Here is a 23798-nt window from a genome sequence, read left to right on the forward strand (position 1 = left end):
TGTCTGTGTGACTTATTTCCATTGCCTTCACTCAGAGCTTCATTTCTCTTAACCCTGTGAGGGTTTCGGCCGTACTAGTATGGCTTACAACCCAGGGTTTTTGACGTACTAGTATGCCTAAATTCTAGTGCACTCAAATCTAGTGGGAGAAAGCTGATAGGCCTACATATGAAGGAATGGGTCTATGTGGTCAGTGTGCACAGTATAAAAAAAATCCTGCAGCACACAGTGCATAATGAGAAAAAAAAAACTCAGCAACTTTGCACTGTATTTTCGTATGGTACTTATTGTTGTATTCTAGTTTTCTTGGTCTCATTTTATAGAATGGAAGACATATTACAGAAATTGAGATGATTTTGAATGGTTTTACAATGAAAAGTACCTTGAAATTGAGCTCAAAGTAGCAGAAATGTTCGATTTTTACCAAAGTTCAAAAGTAAACAAATCATGCCAAGCGTCCAATACACATCAACTGGTGAGTCTAATATTCTTTCACAAGTGCACCAATATTATTCATACCATTTTTTACACTAATGCAGTAGTCTGCATAACAGTAAATCTTCTATTTTTTGTGAGAATAAAAATTCAAAGTGGAAAGCAAAAGAATGTAAGAGGGGTCTTGAGACGCGACTAATGAACAGAGGAAATGTCATTTTAGTGCCAGGAATGTCTTTCTTGTTTATTCTGGATCCTATTCGGAAATTGGCATCTTTTGAAATTTGTGTGAAATTGGCAAAATTGCAAAATTCTGACCACTGTAGTGGATAGCTGAAATTGGTAAATGGGTGGTTTCTTGCACTCATTCGATAGAAAAAATGGAGTTCTAGCGAAATATTCATGTTTCTTGTCGACTAGTACAGTGCAATTGGCCGAAAATGGGGCTCAAAGTGGCCAAAATTGCCGATGCGTAAACATCGCTGAGACTGCTAACTTCGCAAGAGCATAATTCCGTAAGTTTTCCATCAAATTTCATACTTTTGGTGTCATTATGATCGGGAAAAGATTCTCTATCTTTTCACAAGATTTTTTTTTTTTTTTTTTTTTAATTTGGCCAACCCTGACAACGAGTCTCTGAGAGGGCCTGTCGACATGAGAATGGGAGTGTTCTTCTTTATGTATTCTACCGTATCAGTGTAGAGACAACTTGTACACAATGTAACTTGTACACATACCAGACGTGTATACTTTGTTTACAAAACTTGCATTTGCCTGGTTTGTTTACATAACTCTGCACCTGTCCTCCCTCATGTACTCATTCTCTCTCTCTCTCTCATTTATTCGTTTTATCTCGTTTACTCAACTCTGACCCTACATTAACATAACAAATATTTTAAGGTAGGTAATGAGTGAACTGTATATGCATTTTGTCGCTCTGGGATGCTTAAATATCATAGAATGTTATGTGTGGGTGGGTTGATCTGGCTGGCTACCATACTCACCACACTTGATTTCTTATGGTAAATACTACTCACCTCTGACCCTGCATTAAGACTACAAATATTTTCAGGTAAGTAATGAGTGAATTATATGTGCATTTTATCACTCTGGGATGCTTAAATGTCATAGAGTATTATATGTGGGTGGGGTGGCCTGGTATGGTAGCCTGGCTGACTACCATACATATTACTCATCTCACTCAAGATTACAACTACAAAAATTTTAATGTAAGTAATGAGTGTACTATATGTGTATTTTACTTTTTTATTGTTTTTTAATGCCTAGTTCTATTGCTAACTTAATATATGTTAGTGTAAACTTGTTATCTAGTATTTATATGCATTTATAAGTTGAAAAAAGGGTGTTCCACTTTACGGCAATTTCTGCTTTACGGCGGTAGCCTGGAACCTAACTTGCCATATAAGTGGGGCCATACTGTACATATACTCACACACACACACATATACACACACACATACAGTATATATATACTGTGGACCCCCGCATACCGATGGCACCACATAGCGATTAATCCGCATACCGCTTGCTTTAATCGCAAAAATTTTGCCTTGCATACCGCTTAAAAACCCGCTCACCGATTTTCGTCCGAGACGCGTCCAATGTGCGCCCTCAGCCAGCCTCACATGTGCCGCCCGTGCCATTGTTTACCAGCCAGCCTCCGCGGTAACATCCAAGCATACAATCGGAATATTTCGTATTATTACAGTGTTTTCAGTGCTGTTTCTGGAAAATAAGTGACCATGGGCCCCAAGAAAGCTTCTAGTGCCAACCCTACACCAATAAGGGTGAGAATTCCAATAGAAATGAAGAAAGAGATCATTGATAAGTATGAAAGTGGAGTGCGTATCGCCGACCTGGTCAGGTTGTACAAGAAACCCCAATCAACCATCGCTACTATTGTGGGCACCAGAAAGGCAATCAAGGAAGCTGTTCTTGCCAAAGGTTTAACTGTGTTTTCAAAACAAAGATCGCAAGTGATGGAAGATGTTGAGAGACTCTTATTGGTGTGGATAAATGAAAAACAGCTAGCAGGAGATAGCATCTCTCAAGCAATCATAAGCGAAAAGGCTAGGAAGTTGCATCAGGATTTAATTAAAAAAATGCCTGCAACTAGTGATGATGTGAGTGAATTTAAGGCCAGCAAAGGTTGGTTTGAGAGATTTAAGAAGCGTAGTGGCATACATAGTGTGATAAGGCATGGTGAGGCTGCCAGTTCGGACCACAAAGCGGCTGAAAAATATGTGCATGAATTCAAGGAGTACATAGAGACTGAAGGACTGAAACCTGAACAAGTGTTTAATTGTGATGAAACAGGCCTGTTTTGGAAGAAAATGCCAAGCAGGACCTACATTACTCAGGAGGAAAAGGCACTCCCAGGACATAAGCCTATGAAAGACAGGCTTACTTTGTTGATGTGTTCCAATGCTAGTGGTGATTGCAAAGTTAAGCCTTTATTAGTGTATCACTCTGAAACTCCCAGAGCGTTCAGGCAAAAGAATGTCCTCAAGGAGAATTTGTGTGTGCTGTGGAGGGCAAACAGTAAGGCATGGGTCACTAGGGACTTTTTCTATAACTGGTTACACCATGCATTTGCCCCCAATGTGAAAGATTACCTAACTGAAAAGAAATTAGAACTTAAGTGCCTCCTGGTGTTAGACAATGCCCCTGGTCATCCTACAGACGTGGCAGAGCGACTTTATGGGGACATGAGCTTCATTAAGGTGAAGTTTTTGCCTCCTAATACCACTCCTCTCCTGCAGCCCATGGACCAGCAGGTTATTGCAAACTTCAAAAAACTGTACACAAAAGCTCTGTTTGAAAGGTGCTTTGTAGTGACCTCAGAAACTCAACTGACTCTAAGAGAGTTTTGGAGAGAGCACTTTAATATCCTCAATTGTGTAAACCTTATAGGTAAGGCTTGGGAGGAAGTGACTAAGAAGACCTTGAACTCTGCTTGGAAGAAACTGTGGCCAGAATGTGTAGACAAAAGGGATTTTGAAGGGTTTGAGGCTAACCCTGAGAGGATTATGCCAGTTGAGGAATCCATTGTGGCATTGGGAAAGTCCTTGGGGTTGGAGGTTAGTGGGGAGGATGTGGAAGAGTTGGTGGAGGAGGACAATGAAGAACTAACCACTGATGAGCTGATAGATCAACTTCAAGAGCAAGAGGCCACACCTGAGAAAACTGGTTCAGAGGAGGGGAGAGAGAAATTGAAGAAGTTGCCTACTACAAAGATTAAGGAAATGTGTGCAAAGTGGCTTGAAGTGCAAACCTTTTTTGATGAAAATCACCCTCACACAGCTATTGCAAGCCGTGTTGGCAACCTGTACACTGACAATGTTGTACAACACTTTAGGGAAGTCATAAAGGAACGAGAGGTACAGGCCACTATGGACAGATATGTTGTGCGAAAGAAGTCCAGTGACTCTGAAGCTGGTCCTAGTGGCATTAAAAGAAGAAGGGAAGTAACCCCAGAAAAGGACTCGACACCTCAAGTCTTAATGGAAGGGGATTCCCCTTCTAAACACTAACACTCTCTCTCCCCTCCTCCCATCCCATCAATCATCACCAGATCTTCAATAAAAGTAAGTGTCATGTAAGTGTGCATGCCTTTTTCAGTTTGTGTGTACTAAAATTAACATTTCATGTGGTAAAAAAAATTTTTTTTTCATACTTTTGGGTGTCTTGCACGGATTAATTTTATTTCCATTATTTCTTATGGGGAAAATTCATTGACATACCGATTATTTCGCATAACAATTACCCCTCTTGCACGGATTAAAATCGGTATGCGGGGGTCCACTGTATATATATATACAGTGGACCCCCGGTTAACGATATTTTTTCACTCCATAAGTATGTTCAGGTGCCAGTACTGACCGAATTTATTCCCATAAGGAATATTGTGAAGTAGATTAGTCCATTTCAGACCCCCAAACATACACGTACAAACGCACTTACATAAATACACTTACATAATTGGTCGCATTCGGAGGTAATCGTTATGCGGGGGTCCACTGTATATATATACATATATATATGTATATATATATATGTATATATATATATATATATATATATATATATATATATATATGTATATATACAGTGGACCCCCGCAGAGCGACTTTAATCCGTGCAAGAGGGCTGATTGTTATGCGAAATGGTCGGTATGCGAATTAATTTTCCCCATAAGAAATAATGGAAATCAAATTAATCCGTGCAAGACACCCAAAAGTATGAAAAAAAAATTTTTACCACATGAAATATACATTTTCCTACACACAAAGAGAAGGATACATGCACAATAGTAGAGTAATACATGCACAATATATATTGTGCATGTACTACTCTACTAAATGAAGAATAAATGACACTTACCTTATTGAAGATGCAGCAATGACTGATGAGACACTGTGTCCTGGGAGTGCCTTTTCCTCCTGAGTACTGTAGGTCCTGTTTGGCATTTTCTTCCAGAACATGCCTTATCACACTGTGTATGCCACTACGATTCTTAAATCTCTCAAACCAACCTTTGCTGGCTTTAAATTCACCAATATGAGCACTAGTTCCAGGCATTTTTCCCTGTTCACCTGGGTGTTAGTCGACTGGTGTGGGTTGCATCCTGGGAGACAAGATTAAGGACCCCAATGGAAATAAGTTAGATGACACTGACTTTTTTGGGTTATCCTGGGTGGCAAATCCTCTGGGGTTAATTGTTTCTTGGTATTCTCAATAAGCCACACCAACAACGGTGCTACAGCAGCAGCAGCTGACAGTGCTACAGCAGCAGCAGACGATGCTACAGCAGCAGCAGACGATGCTACAGCAGCAGCAGACGGTGGTACAGCAGCAGCAGCAGCAGACGATGCTACAGCAACAGCAGACGGTGGTGCAGCAGCAGCAGACGATGCTACAGCAGCAGCAGACGATGCTACAGCAGCAGCAGATGGTGGTACAGCAGCAGCAGCAGCAGACGATGCTACAGCAGTAGCAGACGGTGGTACAGCAGCAGCAGCAGCAGACGATGCTACAGCAGCAGCAGCAGCTGACAGTGCAGCAGCAGCAGACGATGCTACAGCAGCAGCAGACGGTGGTACAGCAGCAGCAGCAGCAGATGATGCTACAGCAGCAGTAGACGGTGGTGCAGCAGCAGCAGACGATGCTACAGCAGCAGCAGACGATGCTACAGCAGCAGCAGATAGTGGTACAGCAGCAGCAGCAGCAGACGATGCTACAGCAGCAGCAGACGGTGGTACAGCAGCAGCAGCAGCAGATGATGCTACAGCAGCAGCAGACGGTGGTACAGCAGCAGCAGCAGCAGACGATGCTACAGCAGCAGCAGACGGTGGTACAGCAGCAGCAGCAGCAGACGATGCTACAGCAGCAGCAGCAGCTGACAGTGCAGCAGCAGCGAGACAGTGCAGCAGCAGCAGATGATGCTACAGCAGCAGCAGACGATGCTACAGCAGCAGCAGACGGTGGTACAGCAGCAGCAGACGATGCTACAGCAGCAGCAGACGGTGGTGCAGCAGCAGCAGACGATGCTACAGCAGCAGCAGACGATGCTACAGCAGCAGCAGACGGTGGTACAGCAGCAGCAGCAGCAGATGATGCTACAGCAGCAGCAGACGGTGGTAGAGCAGCAGCAGCAGCAGACGATGCTACAGCAGCAGCAGACGGTGGTACAGCAGCAGCAGCAGCAGACGATGCTACAGCAGCAGCAGCAGCTGACAGTGCAGCAGCAGCTGACGGTGGTACAGCAGCAGCAGTAGCTGTACCACCAATAGTAGTGATGGTTGATTGGGGTTTATTATACAACCTGGCCAGCTCGGAGACACGCACTCCACTTTCATACTTATCAATGATCTTTTTCTTCATCTCTATAGTAATTCTCACCCTTATTGCTGTAGGGTTGGCACTGTTCACTTATTTTCCAGAAAAAATCGCCAAAAACACTGTAATAATATGAAATGTTCCGATTGTATGCTTGGATGTTACCGCGGAGGCTGGCTGGTAAACAATGCCACCAGCGGAACATGTGAGGCTGGCTAAGGGCACACATTGGACGTGTCTCGGACGAAGAGCGGTGAGCAGGTTTTTGGGCGGTATGCGAGGCAAAATTTTTGGAAAAAAAGCGAGCGGTATGCGTATTGTATGGTATGCGATGCGTACGGTATGCGGGGGTCCACTGTATATATATATATACAGTGGACCCCCGCTTAATGATCGCCTCCAAATGCGACCAATTATGTAAGTGTATTTATGTAAGTGCGTTTGTACGTGTATGTTTGGGGGTCTGAAATGGACTAATCTACTTCACAATATTCCTTATGGGAAAAAATTCGGTCAGTACTGGCACCTGAACATACTACTGAAATGAAAAAAGTTCGTTAACCGGGGGTCCACTGTATATATATACAGGTCCGCCATCACAAATCCGGCAATCAGTTATTCAGTTCCTTCAGTTATTCGGCACTAATTTTGGCTAGCATAATTTCAAATTTCCGGGGTTGCCACACCAAACTGCTGGTACTGTTTGGTGGCGCTACTTGCTGCATAAGTCATTCCAATTTCTTTTTCTCCATTTATTGTTTTAACCTGCTTACTTTTAGCCCTAGCCATGGTTCCAATGAATAAAAGAAATGCTTCTCATTATGTAAAGCACCTACACAGTACATTATCCATTAAAGATAAGGTGGCTTTGAAGCCACTGTTGGTTGTCATGAGCTCAGTCTCATGAAGCAGGAAAATATGCTTTATTATTACGCTAATATCAACACTACAGCTTATTTGCCTATCACAATTGATCTAATATGATGTAAGAAACAATATAAATAGCATAAAACATGTTAAATACTCCAGAATGAATAATATTTGGCATAACACCGAGGAGTTCGACAGAGTTATGAAGAGGATATGGTAAACAAATACCATTCTCCTATGCTTGTCTTGGGGGCTTATATTAGAGAAAACAGAGTATAGCACAGGGCTAACTATGATATGCACTCACACTCCACCATAAACATGAAACAATAAAGTTTTTTCTCTCTATAGATTATCACACATAGCAGCATATGTGTAGAGAACCTAAGATAACCCGAAAAAAGCCAACGTGGCTTATTTTTAGTACCTGGCTTGGATTAGCCATATATGATTTTTGGTAAATATTCGATTCCCAGCCAGGGTAGAAACATTAGGCATGTTTCTTTACACCTGTTGTCTATGTTTACCCATCAGTAAATGAGTACCTGGGTGTTAGTCGACTAGTGTGGGTGTTATCCTGTGACACTGACCTAATTTTCTTGAAATACTCAGCATAACAAGTGGCTTTCTACTGAGTAGTATGTCACTGATGTCAGCTAGGCCTGTATACCTTGTACATGTACGTGTAGTAAATAAAGATATTATTATTATTATTATTATATTATTATTTTCTCAGTTGTTTGTTGGGTTATCTTATTCAAACTTGGGCAATGTATGATGGAAAGATACTTCTTCACGTACACCAAAAATGAAAGAAATCAGACCATAAATAGCGGAGTTCACTTCTCAGCCATTAGCGGCCGCTTAGCGGTATATTTTTGTATGGTTGTTATGGTTATATTCTCACTTTTTCGTTCTCATTTGATAGAATGAAAGATATATTACAGAAATAGATATGATTTTGATTGCTTTCATGATGAAAAGTACCTTGAAATTGCGATCACAGTAGCGAAAATGTTCTATTCTTTAGCAAAGCTCAAGAGTAAACAAATGACGTCACCGTACAATACCTGTCCGCCTGCCAGTCTAAATTCCAGTACAGAGTCAAGAATGGATTGACATTATTTATACAATTATTACAATAATGCAGCAGTCTGCATAACAGTAAATCTTTTATTTTTTTTTGTGAATAAAAATTCCAAATGGTAAGCAAGAGTAATATAAGAGGGGCCTGTAGCCGTGACTAATGAACAGAGAAAATGTTATTTCAGTGCCAGGAATGTCTGCATTGTTTATTCTGGACCCTATTTTGAAATTGGCATCTGTTGAAATGTGTGTGAAATTGGCCAAATTGCCAATTTCTGACCACTTTAATGGGTAGTTGAAATAAGTGAATGGGTGGTTTCTTGTACTCAGTTGACAGACTAGAAGTAAATAAGTTTATTCAGGTATACACAAATACGGTTACATAGATTATCATACATAGCAGTGTATGTATAGAGAACCTAGGATAACCCAGAAAAGTCAGGCAAAGTGACTTATTTCCAGTACCTGGCTTGGGCTTGCCATATATGATTTTTGGTAAATATTTTTTGTTTCTCGGTTGTTTGTTGGGCTATCTCATTGAAACTTGGGCAATGTATGATGGAAAGATGCTTCTTAATGTACAACAAAAATAAAAAAGATGGACGATAAATAAGGGAGTTCACTTCTCAGCCATTAGCCGCCTCTTTGCAGTATATTTTCGTATGGTTTTTATGGTTGTATTCTTATTTTTTGAACTCATTTGATAGAATGGAAGATATGTTACAGAAATAGACATGATTTTCATTGCTTTCATGATGAAAAGTACCTTGAAATTGAGCTCAAAGTAGCGGAAATGTTTGATTTTTGCCGATGTTCAATGAAGTGTGTATGTCAAGTTGGTTAATTTTATTAAGTGTATTCTAACTTAACCACTCTGTAATTCGGCAAACTCAGTAATCCGGCACACTACAGGTCCCAATGATGCCGGATTTCTGATGGAGGACCTGTATATATATATATATATATATATATATATATATATATATACACCTACTATCCGACTTATGACCTGCTCGACTTACGACCACTCGACTTACGACCGTGTTTTTTATGCCAAATTTCTGGGAAATAAACAACTATTTGTGTTGTACACAGTGTTTATCCTAAACCTTACAGTATAAAATACAATACTAACAACATAAAAAGTAAAGTAAAACATGAAATACCAAAATAAAACAATAAAATAAAGTCATTACAAAAATGTTTTGTTGATATTCAGTAGTAAAGTTCGACTTAGGACCAGTTTCTCGGAACCGAACTCGGTCGTAAGTCGGATGGTAGGTGTATATATATATATATATATATATACGTATATATATATATATATATACAGCTTTACGGCGTTTCACTTTACGGCGTTCCGCTAATATGGTCATTTCAAATTATGACCAAAACTCGCTATACGGCTCCCCCCACCTGACTTTCTAATACGGTCACCGCGCCCCACCCTTGTTTGTTTACATTCTTCATGAGCTCAGTAAGCACTAAGTCTCTCCATTTTGTCTGGAAACTCCAAAATTTCAAATGTTTTTAAAAGTTATTTCATATTTTATATATACTCTGATAATTATACTTATGTATACCTGTACTTAAATAAACTTACATACTGTGCTGGCATGCAGGTACACATTAAATTCAGTAAGAGTGTCTTATGTTTCCAGACGTCATATTAGTAATGATAATAATAATCATCGAGTCTCATTTAAATGTCGTATATTACGTTAAATACACATTTTCATTAATCCATCTATGAAATTTTTTCAAAATTATATAATAAACATGATACATAACATAAAAAGATGATAAATACACCCCACAATAGAATGAACATAAATATGAGATGTGGTAGCAGACGACTTGCACAAGTGACGCCATATTAGAAATGATAATAATAATAATAATCATCGAGTCTCATTAAATGTTGTATATTACGTTAATATACACATTTTCATTAATCCATTCATGATATTTTTTTCAAAATTATATAATAAACACGATACATAACATAAAAAGATGATAAATACACCCCACAATAGAATAAATAAACATAAATATGAGATGTGGTAGCCAGATAACTTGAACAAGTGATGCCAAGAATAACATTTTCTCTAATCTAACATAAGAGAAAATGTGTTACTGGGGGTAACTGTAGAAAATTATTCCTTTCGTATGTATGTAAGTAAGTTTATTCAGGTATACACAAATACAGTTACATAAATTATCATACATAACAACATATGTATAGAGAACCTAGGATAACCCAAAAAAGTCAGAGTGACTTATTTCCATTGCCTTCACTCAGAGCATCATTTCTTCTCAAAATGATGTTACATGAGAATGGGAGTGTTCTTCTTTATTTATTCTACCGTATCAATGTAGAGACAACCTGTACACAATGTAACTTGTACACAAACCAGACGTGTACACTTTGTTTACAAAACTTACCTTCGCCTGGTTTGTTTACATAACTCTGCGCCTGTACTCTCTCATGCACTCATTCTTTCTCTCTCTCATTTATTCGTTTTATCTCATTTACTTACTCCTGACCCTACATTAAGATTACAAATATTTTAAGGTAAGTAATGAGTGAACTGTATATACATTTTATCGCTCTGGGATGCTTAAATGTAATAGAATATTATGTGTAGGTGGGTTGGCCTGGTATGGTAGCCTGGCTGACTACCATACATACCACACTTGATTTTTTACAATAAATACTACTCATCTCACCCTATATTTTAAGGTAAGTAATGAGTGAACTGTATATACATTTTATCACTCTGGGATGCTTAAATATCATAGAATTGTATGTGTGGGTGGGGTGGCCTGGTATGGTAGCCTGGCTGACTACCATACATACCACACTTGATTTCTTACAATAAATACTACTTGTCTCACCCTAGACTAAGACTATAAATATTTTAAGGTAAGTAATGAGTGCACTATGTGTGTATTGTACTTTTTTATTGTTTTTTGATGCCTGGTTCTATTGCTAACTTAATATATGTTAGTGTAAACTTGTTATCTAGTGTTTGTATGCATTTGTATGTGGAAAAAAAGGGTGTTCCACTTTACGGCCGTAGCCTGGAACCTAACCATCCATATAATTGGGGCCCCTCTGTATATATATATAAATATATATATATTTATATATGTATATATATATATATATTTATATATATATATAAATATATAGTATATATATATATATATATATATATATATATATATATATATATATATATATATGTATATACATATACAGTAGGGCCCCACTTATACGGCTGGTTAGGTTCCAGGCTACTGCCGTAAAATGGAACACCCTTTTTTTTTTTCCTTGTAAATGCATATAAATGCTAGATAACATATTTACACTGACATATATTAAATTAGCAATAGAACTAGGCATTAAAAAACACAATGAAAAGTAAAAATACACACACAGTACATTTATTACATACCTTTAATTACTTAATATGAATGTGTGAGAGGTGAGTGGCAATGTAGTTATTGAATCAAATCATAAGATGGCAGACCATCATCCTCTAATTCTTCAACTAATCTGATTTGTTTTGGAGACTTGTGTGAAGCTTTTGAAGGGGGTGTATGTTGATGTTGAAGGCTGTTGAAGGCTGGCTGTTGATGTTGAAGGTTACCATGATATTTTCTTAAAGTAGGAAAGCATTGAACTTTGCCTCATGGATTTTTTTTCCTTTCCCTTAAAATTTCTTTATAGCATGTAACATCATGGGAAAGGCATGTATTCACTGTTGACCTTCGTTCAAAATTTGGATCAATCTTCTCAAAAATTGTCATTGCTATTTCTATATGGTTGATAGCTTCTTCCAAATCCTGGGTTTTCATTTCTTTAATGGTAACAGGACTATGATCAGGATGGATCTCCTCTTCATGAAATTTCTTTCTTTGCTCTTCAATCAGAAGAAGGTCTTGGTCTGTCAGAGCCTCATCATGAGAGAGAAGCAATTCTTCCACATCCTCAGGCTCCACTTCCAGTTCTAATTCCCTTGCCATATCCACAACATTTACACACACTTCCTCCACTGGATTCTCAAAACCTTCAAAATCATCCATAAGTTCAGGAATCAGATTCTTCCAAACACCTTTGAGTGTAGTTTCTTTAGCTTCATTCCATGCATCTCTAATATTTTTAATACCATCCAAAATTGTGAAACCTTTCCAAATGGTTTTTAATTTATTTTGTTTAGGGCCAGGCACTTTATCACTGTTTAGGAAATTTACAGCCTTAATGAAAGTTCTTCTTAGGTAATAAGATTTAACCCTTTGACTGTCGCAACCCCCAATCCTGAGGTGTCTCCTGGTTTCGCAAAATTTAAAACAAAAAAATTATTTTTTCTTATGAAATAATAGAGAATCTTTTCCCGATTGTAATGACACCAAAAAAACGAAATTTGATGGAAAACTGGCGGAATTATGCTCTCACAAAGTTAGCAACCTCGGCGCTGTTTACAAATGAGCGATTTCGCCCACTTTGAGCCCTATTTTCGGCTAATTCCATTGTTCCAGTCGCCCAAACTCATAGCTATTTCTTTAGAACTCCATTTTTCCTATCGATTGAGTACAAGAAACTTCCCATTTACCTATTTCAACTATCTACTAATGTGGTCAGAAATTTGCAATTTGGCCAATTTCACGAAAACTAAAAAATATGGCAATTTCAAAATAAGGTCCAGAATGAGCAATGCAGACATTCCTGGCTCTAAAATAACATTTTCTTTGCTCATCAGTCATGTCTCCAGGCCCTTCTGATATTACTCTTGCTTTCTATTTTGAATTTTTATTCAAACAAAAAATAGAAGACTTACTATTATGCAGACTACTGCAATACTGTAATAATTGTATAAATAACATCAACCCATTCATGACTGCATATTAGAATGGCTAGTTGGACATTTATTGGACAATCGCATCATTTGTTTACTTTTGAACATTGGCAAAAATCAAACATTTCCCCTACTTTGAGCTCCATTTCTAGGTTCTTTTTATAGTAAAATCAATCAAAATCACCTCTATTTCTGTAATATGTTTTCCATTCTATCAAATGAGACCAAGAAAACGAGAATGCAACCATAAATACTATACAAAAATAGACCACAAAGTCGGCATTTTAATTAAAAAAAAATGGTCGGAGTTTTTTTTTCTCATTATGCACTGCGTGCTCCAGGATTTTTTTTATATGGTGCACACTGACCACACAGACCCATTCTCTCACATGTGGGCCTACCAGCTTTCTCCTGCTTGATTTGAAGCCGCTAGAATTTATGAGTATATATACGTCAAACACGGTACCTCGTAAGACATATATATACGGCCGCGACAGTCAAAGGGTTAAAGGCTGTAATTACACCTTGGTCCATCGGCTGCAGTAATGAAGTTGTGTTTGCAGGTATAAAAGCAACATTTATCTCCCTGTACATACCATGTAGAGCTGTAGGGTGGGCAGGGCATTGTCTAAAACAAGTAAAACATTAAAAGGAATTTTCTTTTCCTTGCAGTAAGCCTCAACTGTAGGCTTAAAATAGTCCGTGAACCAACTTATGAAAAGATTGGCAGTCATCCAAGCTTTCGAATTAGATTTATAATAAACAGGGAGGCTGCCTTTTGCTTAGTTCTTTAGGGCCCTAGGATTCTCTGAGTAATAAATCATCATAGGTTTTAACTTGCAGTCACCAGCTGCATTAGCTCCTAGCAAGAGTGTTAGCCTGTCTTTTGCAGCTTTGAAGCCAGGCATTGACTTCTCTTCCTTAGCAATAAATGTCCTAGATGGCATCTTCTTCCAAAATAATGCAGTCTCATCCACATTAAAAATCTGTTGCTTGGTATATCCACCACATTCTATTATCTCGGCTAGTTCACATGGATAACTTTCTGCAGCTAAATTGTCAGCGCTTGCAGCTTCACCTTGCATTCTGATGTTGTGAAGTTGACTTGTTTCCTTAAAACTATTAAACCAGCCTCTGCTAGCTGAGAATTTATCTTCAGCAGCTTCCTCCCCTCTCTCAGCCTTCATAGAATTGAAGAGACTTAGGGCCTTGGACTGGATAATGGCTCTGCTTAAAGGCACATTGTGACTAGTCTGATCATCAATCCACACCATTAAAAGTTTTTCCATGTCAGCAATAAGGTTATCATGTTTTCTTATAACTTTAGTGGTCACTGGTGTAGCACTTTTAACTTCCTGCAACACTTTCTCTTTATTGTTCACAACTGTACTAACTGTTTGACGAGCCAAACCAAACTTACGTGCTATCTCAGCCATTGACATACCTTGTTCACTAAGTTTAATCATTTCTAACTTGGCACTTAAAGTAAGAGGCTTACGACTCTTCTTTTTATCACAACTAAGCTTAGATGACATCGTCAACGAGAGCCAATTAGTTAACAAAGAGCAAATGAGAGAGAACGAGATACATGGAGCTCAGACAGCGTAAAAACACAAACTGAACGGGTGGTGGACGATCACTCGGTCAGGCAAAATAGACGGTATTAACCCTTTGAGGGTCCATCCCGTAGATCTACGGCTTTACGTTCAGGGTCCAAACCGTAGATCTACGTCATGAGCTCAGCTCACTCTGATAAACTGTGAGTGGTACATTTGGGCCTAGATATGAGAGAATACATCTATGTGGTATGTGTGCACCACATAAAACAGATCCTGCAGCACGCTGTGTATAATGAGAGAAAAAAAACTGAAATCATGATTTTTTGATTAAAACAGCGAATTTGCAGTATTTTTTCGTATGTTTTTTATAGTTCTATTTACGATTTCTTGGTCTCATTTGATAGAATGGAAGACATATTACAGAAATAGAGATGATTTTGATTGGTTTTCGCACAGGAAATGGCTTGAAACTGAGCTCAAAGTAGCAGAAATGTTAAATTTTTGCCGATATTCAAGAGTAAACAAACGACCTCACACGTCTAATACACGCCAGCTGGTGGGTCTAATATGCATTCACAAATATGGTGATGATATTTATACAATTATTACAGTATTGCATAACAGTAAATCTTCTATTTTTTGGTGTGAATAAAAATTCATTATGTAAATAAAAAATAAAAATGGAATTTATTTGTAAAGCCTCAAAACGTAACTAATGAACAGAGGAAATGTTAGTTTAGTTCCAGGAATACCTACATTGTTTATTCTGGACCCTATTTTGAAATTGGAATATTTTGAACTTTGTGTTAAATTGGCCAAATTAACAATTTCCAATCACTTTAATTTGTAGTTGAAACAGTTGACTTGGCGATTTCTTGTGCTCAATCGATAGAATAGAAGTAATACTAGTGAAATAGCTAAGAATTTAGTTGACTGGAATAATGTAATTGGCCTAAAATGGGAGTCAAAGTCGGCAAAATCGCCGATTCGTAAATATCGCTGACACATCAAAATTCGCGAGAGCATAATTTCGTCAATTTTCTATCAAATTTCGTACTTTTTGTTTTATTACCTTCACAAAAAGATTCTCTACCATTTCATAAGAAAAAATAAAAAATTTTTTTTTTTGAAAATTCTTGGAGACTGGGGCACCACTTCAGATTTGGGCCTTGGACCCTGAAGGGGTTAATACGTGTCCAGTTTTAGTTCATTCATGTACATTTGTAAGAGTTTGTGAAACTTTTACCTTATAATATTTTTTTTATTATTGCAATAATTAACCTGTAAACGGCCCAAACGTATATATACTTTTTTCAACATTTGAAAGTATGTAAAAAAAGTAGATCTTCTTTTTGTTTTTTTACATTTGAAAATGTGTAAAAAATCTTTGATCTACTTTTTTTTTGTTATATTTGAAAATATGTAAAAAAAACGTAGATCTACTTTTGTAGCACTACACATGTGAACATAGATCTGCTTGGACCATTTACAGGTTAAATCACAAAACAAATACTCTTACATTGTATACAAGTTGTACAAGTTAGTACAGAATAATAAACAGCAACACTCCTATTCTCATGCAACACACCATTTTTAGAGTGAATAATATTATTATTATTATAATCATAATAAAAAAGAAGTGCTAGACCCACAAGGGTCGTAAATAACTATAAAATGAAGGCAAACGAAAGGAATATTTTTCTACAGTTCTCCCTAGTAACAGGTGACGGACTAGAGAAAACGTAATTCTTCCGACACTTCTACAAACCGTTTGGTAAACATCTCATATTTATATAAATTTTTATACTGTGGGTGCATGTATCAATGTATCATGTTTGTGTGTTACATAATGTGTTTCTTACATAATTTTGAAAAAAATATCATAGATTAAGGGAAATGTCTATATTAACGTAATATGCAACATTAATGCGCCCAAGAGATGATTATTATTATTATTATTATTATTATTATTATTATTATTATTATGGCATCAAGAGTAGAGAGACTCTTAGTGATTTTAATATGTACCTGCATGCCAGCACAGTGTGTAAGTTGATTTAGGTACAGGTGTACACAAGTTTAATTATCAAGTACAGTACATATAAAATATACAATAACCTTAAAACACTTGAATTTTTGGAAAGTTTCCAGACATAATAAGGAGATGTGCTCAGGGAGAATGTAAACAAACTGGGTGGGCCGCTGTGACCGTATTAGAAAAACAGGTGGGGGGAGTCGTATAGCGAGTTTTGGTCATAATTTGAAATGTCCGTATTAGCAGAATGCCATAAAGCGAAACGCCATAAAGCGGGACCCTACTGTATATATATCAATAACAACACTGCACTAGCCAAGGACTCGAACCCATGCTGCTTTGGCCTGCCTCATGGTGGGCGAAAACACATGATGCTCTTATCCACTGGACCGTATGATCCTTAAGAGTAGCGGAACTGATTGTTGTACTCGCTACCCAAGGACACACGATGGTGTGGATGAATCTAGGCTAAGTACAACATTCAGTTCCGCTGGATGCACTACTCTTAAGGATTGTATGGACCAGTGGATAAGGGCGTCATGTGTTTTTGCCCACCATGAGGCAGGCCAAAGCAGCATGGGTTCGAGTACTTGGCTAGTGCATTGTTGTTAATGATCATTACCACTCGTTCGTGGTCACAATAATATATACAGGAGGGCCCCACTTATACGGCAGGTTAGGTTCCAGGCTACCGCCGTAAAGTGGAACACCCTTTTTTTCCACTTATAAATGCATACAAACACTAGATAACAAGTTTACACTAACATATATTAAGTTAGCAATAGAACCAGGCATCAAAAAACAATAAAAAAGTACAATACACACATAGTGCACTCATTACTTACCTTAAAATATTTATAGTCTTAATCTAGGGTGAGACAAGTAGTATTTATTGTAAGAAATCAAGTGTGGTATGTATGGTAATAGCCAGGCTACCTTACCAGGCCACCCCACCCACACATACTATTCTATGATATTTAAGCATCCCAGAGCGATAAAATGTATATACAGTTCACTCATTACTTACCTTAAAATATTTGTAGTCTTAATGTAGGGTCAGGAGTAAGTAAATGAGATAAAACGAATAAATGAGAGAGAGAAAGAATGAGTACATGAGAGGGGACAGGCGCAGAGTTATGTAAACAAACCAGGCGAACGTAAGTTTTGTAAACAAACGAAGTGTACACGTCTGGTTTGTGTACAAGTTACATTGTGTACAGGTTGTCTCTACATTGATATGGTAGAATTAATAAAGAAGAACACTCCCATTCTCATGTAACATCATTTTGAGAAGAAATGAAGCTCTGAGTGAAGGCAATGGAAATAAGTCACACTGACTTTTTTGGGTTATCCTAGGTTCTCTACACGTATGTTGTTATGTATGATAATCTATGTAACTGTATTTGTGTATACCTGAATAAACTTACTTACATACATACGAAAGGAATAATTTTCTACAGTTACCCCCAGTAACACATTTTCTCTTATGTTAGATTAGAGAAAATGTTATTCTTGCCGTCACTTGTACAAGTTATGTGGCTCCCACATCTTATATTTATGTTTATTTATTCTATTGTGGGGTGTATTTATCATCTTTTTATGTTATGTATTGTGTTTATTATATAATTTTGAAAAAAAATATCATGGATGGATTAATGAAAATGTGTATATTAACGTAATATACGACATTTAATGAGACTCGGTGAGTATTGTTATTATTATTATTATTATTTCTAATATGGCGTCACTTGTGCAAGTCGTCTGCTACCACATCTCACATTTATGTTTATTTATTCTACTGTGGGGTGTATTTATCTTATTTATATGTTATGCATCGTGTTTATTATATAATTTTGAAAAAAATATCATAGATGGATTAATGAAAATGTGTATATTAACGTAATACACGACATTTAAATGACTCAATGATTATTATTATCATTACTAATATGACGTCTGGAGACATAAGACACTTACCAATTTTAATGTGTACCTGCATGCCAGCACAGTATGTAAGTTTATTTAGGTACAGGTATACATAAGTATAATTATCAGAGTATATTTAAAATATGAAATAACTTTTAAAAACATTTGAAATTTTGGGGTTTCCAGACAAAATGGAGAGACTTAGTGCTTACTGAGCTCATGGAGAATGTAAACAAACAGGGTGGGGCACGGTGACCGTATTAGAAAGTCAGGTGGGGGGAGCCGTATAGCGAGTTTTGGTCATAATTTGAAATGTCCGTATTAGCGGAACGCCATAAAGTGAAACGCCGTAAAGCGGGGCCTTCCTGTATATATATATATATATATATATATATATATATATATATATATATATATATATATATATATATATATATATATAGTGGACCCCCGCTTAACGATCACCTCCCAATGTGACCAATTATGGAAGTGTATTTATGTAAGTGCGTTTGTAAGTGTATGTTTGGGGGTCTGAAATGGACTAATCTACTTCACAGTATTCTTTATGGGAACAAATTCGGTCAGTACTGGCACCTGAACATACTTCTGGAGTGAAAAAATATCGTTAACCGGGGGTCCACTGTATATATATATATACAGTGGACCCCCGCTTAACGATCACCTCCAAATGCGACCAATTATGTAAGTGTATTTATGTAAGTGCGTTTGTACGTGTATGTTTGGGGGTCTGAAATGGACTAATCTACTTCACAATATTCCTTATGGGAAAAAATTCGGTCAGTACTGGCACCTGAACATACTACTGGAATGAAAAAAGTTCGTTAACCGGGGGTCCACTGTATATGTATATATATATATATATATATATATATATATATATATATATATATATATATATATATATATATATATATATATATATATACACACACCTACCATCCGACTTACGACCGAGTTCAGTTCCGAGAAACCGGTCGTAAGTCGAAATGGTTGTAAGTCGAACTTTACTACTGAATATCAACATAACATTTTTGCAATGACTTTATTTTATTGTTTTATTTTGGTATTTCATGTTTTACTTTACTTTTTATGCTGTTAGTACTGTATTTTATACTGTAAGGTTTAGGATAAACACTGTGTACAACACAAATAGTTGTTTATTTCCCAGAAATTTGGCATAAAAAACACGGTCATAAGTTGAGTCGTCGTAAGTCAGGCAGGTCGTAAGTCGGATGGTAGGTGTACATATATATATATGTATATATATACACACCTACCATCCGACTTACGACTGAGTTCGGTTCCGAGAAACCGATCGTAAGTCGAAATGGTCGTAAGTTGAACTTTACTACTGAATATCAAGAAAACATTTTTGTAATGACTTTATTTTATTGTTTTATTTTGGTATTTCATGTTTTACTTTACTTTTTATGCGTACTGTATTTTATATTGTAAGGTTTAGGATAAACACTATGTACAACACAAATAGTTGTTTATTTCCCAGAAATTTAGCATAAAAAACACGGTCGTAAGTCGAGTGGTCATAAGTCAAGTAGGTCGTAAGTCGGATGGTAGGTGTGTATATATATATATATATATATATATATATATATATATATAGATATATATATATATATATATATATATATATATATATATATACATATATAGATAGATGGGTAGATGGGATACAAGGAGAATAGAAGCATCAGGGAAGAGAGAGGTGAAGGTTTATAAACTAAAAGAGGAGGCAGTTAGGATAAGATATAAACAGCTATTGGAGGATAGATGGGCTAATGAGAGCATAGGCAATGGGGTCGAAGAGGTATGGGGTAGGTTTAAAAATGTAGTGTTAGAGTGTTCAGCAGAAGTTTGTGGTTACAGGAAAGTGGGTGCGGGAGGGAAGAGGAGCGATTGGTGGAATGATGATGTAAAGAGAGTAGTAAGGGAGAAAAAGTTAGCATATGAGAAGTTTTTACAAAGTAGAAGTGATGCAAGGAGGGAAGAGTATATGGAGAAAAAGAGAGAGGTTAAGAAGATAAGATAAGATAAGATTTCGTTCGGATTTTTAACCCCGGAGGGTTAGCCACCCAGGATAACCCAAGAAAGTCAGTGCGTCATCGAGGACTGTCTAACTTATTTCCATTGGGGTCCTTAATCTTGTCCCCCAGGATGCGACCCACACCAGTCGACTAACACCCAGGTACCTATTTGCTGCTAGGTGAACAGGACAACAGGTGTAAGGAAACGTGTCGAATGTTTCCACCCGCCGGGAATCGAACCCGGGCCCTCCGTGTGTGAAGCGGGAGCTTTAGCCACCAGGCCACCGGGCCACAAGCCACCAGGGCACCGGGCCAGTGGTGAAGCAATGTAAAAAGAGAGCAAATGAGAGAGTGGGTGACATGTTATCAACAAATTTTGTTGAAAATAAGAAAAAGTTTTGGAATGAGATTAACAAGTTAAGAAAGCCTAGAGAAGAGATGGATTTGTCAGTTAAAAATAGGAGAGGCGAGTTATTAAATGGAGAGTTAGAGGTATTGGGAAGATGGAGGGAATATTTTGAGGAATTGTTAAATGTTGATGAAGATAGGGAAGCTGTGATTTCGTGTATAGGACAAGGAGGAATAACATCTTGTAGGAGTGAGGAAGAGCCAGTTGTGAGTGTGGGGGAAGTTCGTGAGGCAGTAGGTAAAATGAAAGGGGGTAAGGCAACCGGGATTGATGGGATAAAGATAGAAATGTTAAAAGCAGGTGGGGATAGAGTTTTGGAGTGGTTGGTGCAATTATTTAATAAATGTATGGAAGAGGGTAAGGTACCTAGGGATTGGCAGAGAGCATGCATAGTTCCTTTGTATAAAGGCAAAGGGGATAAAAGAGAGTGCAAAAATTATAGGGGGATAAGTCTGCTGAGTATACCTGGTAAAGTGTATGGTAGAGTTATTATTGAAAGAATTAAGAGTAAGATGGAGAATAGGATAGCAGATGAACAAGGAGGCTTTAGGAAAGGTAGGGGGTGTGTGGACCAGGTGTTTACAGTGAAACATATAAGTGAACAGTATTTAGATAAGGCTAAAGAGGTCTTTGTGGAATTTATGGATTTGGAAAAGGCGTATGACAGGGTGGATAGGGGGGCAATGTGGCAGATGTTGCAAGTGTATGGTGTAGGAGGTAGGTTACTGAAAGCAGTGAAGAGTTTTTACGAGGGTAGTGAGGCTCAAGTTAGAGTATGTAGGAAAGAGGGAAATTATTTCCCAGTAAAAGTAGGCCTTAGATAAGGATGTGTGATGTCACCGTGGTTGTTTAATATATTTATAGATGGGGTTGTAAGAGAAGTAAATGCGAGGGTCTTGGCAAGAGGCGTGGAGTTAACAGATAAAGAATCACACACAAAGTGGGAGTTGTCACAGCTGCTCTTTGCTGATGACACTGTGCTCTTGGGAGATTCTGAAGAGAAGTTGCAGAGATTGGTGGATGAATTTGGTAGGGTGTGCAAAAGAAGAAAATTAAAGGTGAATACAGGAAAGAGTAAGGTTATGAGGATAACAAAAAGATTAGGTGATGAAAGTTTGAATATCAGATTGGAGGGAGAGAGTATGGAGGAGGTGAATGTATTCAGATATTTGGGAGTGGACGTGTCAGCGGATGGGTCTATGAAAGATGAGGTGAATCATAGAATTGACTCAGACCAACTAGAATGTATCACTAATACTTGCACAAGGGATGAACATGGGGAATATATAATAGCTAAATTCAAATCCAAATACCTACAAAAACCTCTCACATTGATAAACATCTACAGAGTTCCACAGTCAAACATTAGCCAATTTAGGGTGTGCATAAGAAGAAAATTAAAGGTGAATACAGGAAAGAGTAAGGTTATGAGGATAACAAAAAGATTAGGTGATGAAAGTTTGAATATCAGATTGGAGGGAGAGAGTATGGAGGAGGTGAATGTATTCAGATATTTGGGAGTGGACGTGTCAGCGGATGGGTCTATGAAAGATGAGGTGAATCATAGAATTGACTCAGACCAACTAGAATGTATCACTAATACTTGCACAAGGGATGAACATGGGGAATATATAATAGCTAAATTCAAATCCAAATACCTACAAAAACCTCTCACATTGATAAACATCTACAGAGTTCCACAGTCAAACATTAGCCAATTTAGTCAAAATCTAGGAAGTATGATAACTGATGCACGCATGAACAAAGATCACTTACTACTCTCAGGTGACTTCAATATAAATCTCCTGCAAGACCAGGACCCACACGTTACTGAATTCACAAACACAATGAGTAACTGTATGTTACTACCAACAGTAACAAAACCTACAAGAGTTACAGAGACTAGTGTTTCCCTACTTGACCACATCTGGACCAACACCATATCCCCTTTAAAATCAGGCATAATTACAGATAATACCACAGACCACTACCCTACTTTCCTCATAACAACTCTTGGTAAACTACCCCAAGACACTACTAAAGTCACCTTCAGACTTCACAATGAGGCAGCCATTAATAACTTCACAACAGCATTAGCAAACATTGATTGGCACACTGAGCTAGAAATCTATACAGATATTGACGAATGTATTAATAATTTTCTAAAAAAGACCCAATACCTCTATAACAAGCACTGCCCTAAAAAAACTAAACAGATGACAGCAAAGAGACTGAACAGTCCCTGGCTAACACCCAGCATTCTCAAATCCATAAATACAAAACACCAATATGAAAAACAGTACAGAATGGGTCACATAACCAGAGACCAAACAAAACGTTACTCGTCAATCCTAACCAGCCTGATAAGAAGGGCAAAAAAATTGTATTATGAGAACAGATTATCCAACTTACGAGGTGATATAAAAAAGACCTGGAAAACCCTATCAGAAATTCTGGGAACAAAAAAGATATCATGAAATAGCAAAATAAAATTAGCAAAATCAGATGAACCCCAACTCCCACCAACAGAAACAGCAAACAGACTCAATGATTTCTTCTCCACTATAGGACAAAACCTTGCCAATAAAATCCCAAGCTCAGATAGCCCACCAAATGACTACCTCACCGGCAACTACCCAAACACACTGTTCCTAGCTCCGACTAACCCATACGAAGTCTCCCTTATTATCAATG

At 37.6% G+C, this 23798-nt stretch overlaps 1 pseudogene; it reads right to left on the minus strand.

The window, feature by feature from the left end:
* Positions 1 to 11902: 11902 nt before the first annotated feature.
* On the minus strand, positions 11903 to 14669 carry LOC128691296 (tigger transposable element-derived protein 1-like; annotated as a pseudogene).
* Between the last annotated feature and the right edge of the window lie 9129 nt (positions 14670 to 23798).

This window comes from Cherax quadricarinatus, chromosome 36, assembly GCF_038502225.1.
Source record: "Cherax quadricarinatus isolate ZL_2023a chromosome 36, ASM3850222v1, whole genome shotgun sequence".
Lineage (NCBI taxonomy): Eukaryota > Metazoa > Arthropoda > Malacostraca > Decapoda > Parastacidae > Cherax > Cherax quadricarinatus.